At 32.9% G+C, this 3,103-nt stretch overlaps 1 pseudogene; it reads right to left on the bottom strand.

The window, feature by feature from the left end:
- Nucleotides 1–1,240: 1,240 nt before the first annotated feature.
- Nucleotides 1,241–2,664, bottom strand: LOC132278158 (uncharacterized; annotated as a pseudogene).
- Between the last annotated feature and the right edge of the window lie 439 nt (nt 2,665–3,103).

Below are 3,103 nucleotides of genomic sequence, written 5' to 3'. Positions count from 1 at the left end.
TATCAATTAATAAATATTTTTTTTATACAAATAAATAAATACTGAAACACTTTGCACATTTAATAATAGTATAGATATAGATATATATATAGACACACACACACACGTACATATACATTGATTAACTAAGGAGAGAAAAAATAGAAATAAAAAACTTATGCATATATGAAGGCAGTTATTTACATATATACATATTACATATTATATATATATACATGTACATCAATTAAGTGGGAGAGAAAAAAAAAATAGAAAAAAAAAAAACTATATGAATTGTGATTATAGAAATTGAACGTGAATTCATATATAGCACACACACACATATATATATATAATTAAAATATAATTAAAGAAGGAAATAAAATAATCTATTCCCATAATATTATTTGTTTTGGCAATCCAAAAATAAAGAATTTTTTTTTTTTTTGGCAATGTAGAATGTTATTGATGTAAGTAATAACACTGAAGAGAGGAGAATAAAAAGAGAAATGAGAAAAGGTTAAAGGGTAATTTTGTTTTAAAATTTTATATTTTTAATTTCCTTAAAGGCCAGAGAGATCCTATAAATGAATACATATATATATATATACACATATTACATATAATACTACTGTAATATATAATACATATATATATATATATATATATATATATATATATACACTACTGTATTATGTACGGAATAGTATATATTAATGTATATACATAAAAATATAAATATATAATTGAATTTTAATGAATATGTTCACAATCTCAGTTCACGAAAATATGAACAGAGCTCATACTTGTTTGAGATTAGTTGGTTTATGAAACGAAATTTAAAAAATTATTTGAGAATGGTTCATGAATATAACTGGAGCTTTTATCGAGTAGTTTGTCGAATATTTGGTTCATTCACACAACTATAAGTTAGGAGTATTTTGAACCAAAATTAGTCTTACTCCAAAAAAAAAAAAAAAAAAAAAAAAAAAATGGAGAATCGAATTAAACATTGAAATCAAAACAAAAACAAGAATCGAATTAAACAGTGAAATCAAAACATAAGAGAATGGTTCGGTTCAATTTTACGATTCTAGGCTAAAATGAAATATATATTATACATAGTATAATATTCTATAATACAGTAATATTATGTTCTATTATTCTACAGAGTATAATAATATAAAATATTCTATTATATGTATTATTTCTGTAAAAAATATATTATATAATATTTTATTATTCTATAAATATAAATATATATTTATATACGGTTCGTTTTTTCATGTACGCCCCCAATCCAAAACAAAGTGTTTATAAACCATTCTAAAAACATAAAATCGAGATCAAACATAAAAAATATAAAATAAAAATCAAATTGATGGGTTTCACTTATGATAGTTATCTTATAGTTTATATATCACTTAAAATAATTATCTTATAGTAGTACAGTGGTCTGACTCAGTAGCCCACATTTAAAATTGTGCCAAGATTGATGGTGGTGGGATCCAAATTGAGATTTGAATAGTTTTTTTGTCTTTTTCTTTTCTTTCAGAGATTTGAATAGTTGAATGACCGGCGTAGTATTGACACTAATCAAACAAAGCATGTTTTCGCCCTCAAATTGGCTTTGGCTTTAGGTCCACGTGACTCTTATGCGAATAGCCTTCAGTTTTAGCAACATAGAATCTGCAATTGGGACACCTATTCCACTCCTCCTCCTTAGCAAGCTGCACCAACCTAATATCATCCTCCTCCAGAGAAGTCCGCGTATATCCGAATGCCAAGCCACCTTACACTCTGCACAGAACAACCTGTGGCAATCGGGACACACTGATTGAGTAATAACCTCTCCATCTTCTCGGTCATCATCGATCAAAATCGCGGAGCAATCCTTGTAAGGGCAGTAAAATTTCTCCGATCCTAGAATCGCCGCCTTGAAGAGAGCACTTCCCCACCTATCAAACACCTCTGGCGACAAAATGGGCTGACAATGCCCTGGCTCCAAAAACAAAACCCTCCACACCCTGAAACAAGGCATCGAGTCTGCGGAACGTTCTGTTGTAGCTTTGAAGCCACATATTTGATCATGCAGTCAGAACAGTAAGAATGTGCACAACCCATTATGTGAAAAGACTCATTGTATGACTTCGGCTCAATACAGATTTCACACATAAAAGAAGATGATTTAGAATGCGAAGACTCCCCTGTTTCGGTTAAGTGCTTGTTTTTTCTTCTCTTCTGAGAGGGCTTCCGTGAAGCTGTGACTTTACTACTATCATAGTCGTCGTGGTTCTCAATTGGGTTTTTCCTTTTTCCAGGCCTATTATTGAGTGTTGGAATGGAGAGAGAGACCATGATTGCGAGCTGGAGATCTCTGTCCTCAGAGTAGTGTCCAACTGAGTACTGTTCAACTGAGATAAGTTTGTTCGTGTTGTTGTGATAATATAGTAGTGATATATCATCTTTCTCGTCGGCTTTTTTCTCAGTTGGTGATTGCGGTGTTAAGATGATCATAGTTGGCTTGCTTTCTTCTTCTTCTTCTTCATGTTGTTCATGGTGGCTCTCTGGCTCTGGCTCTGGCTCTGGAGGTGGTGCATTGTGTAGGCTCGTTCTCGGCTCCTGTGTCGTTCCATCACCCCTGCGATTCGCTTTCAAAGATCTTCTCCGCCTTTTAAACTTCATCTACTCTGTTTTTGTTTTTGTTTTTGTTTTTTCCTATGGAATTCAGAAAAAGTTGAGAACCTCAATTTTTTTTACTAGAAGTCGTCTTTATTACTGTATTAGGTCCTTTAATGGACTCATATTGAAGTCGCGTTACTCAAATTACTCCAATAGGTCCTTTAATGTCAGACACCATTAGGCCCCCAATCCACTCACGTTTGCTGTGATTCTGGGAAGGCACCATCTTACTTGATCATATGAAGAGTGCCTGCCGTTTGATGGTGTGTTTTCAGGGTCTTGCAATGGAGTCTGTGGTGTGTCATGGGGTTTGGGCGTTTGGTGCCTAGTTGACTCAAGACTGATGTGGGTCCGATTTTGACTTCTAGGTGTTTGACAAAATGGCACACTGAAATTTTGTTGACGGTTTGCTTCTTGTTGATTCTGCATTTGTTAGTTTGGT

Source organism: Cornus florida, unplaced genomic scaffold, assembly GCF_030987335.1.
Source record: "Cornus florida cultivar Cherokee Brave unplaced genomic scaffold, ASM3098733v1 CherokeeBrave_3.0.0_Hap2_Chr10, whole genome shotgun sequence".
In the NCBI taxonomy this organism is placed as follows: domain Eukaryota; kingdom Viridiplantae; phylum Streptophyta; class Magnoliopsida; order Cornales; family Cornaceae; genus Cornus; species Cornus florida.
This window is presented reverse-complemented; position numbering and strand designations above follow the sequence as displayed.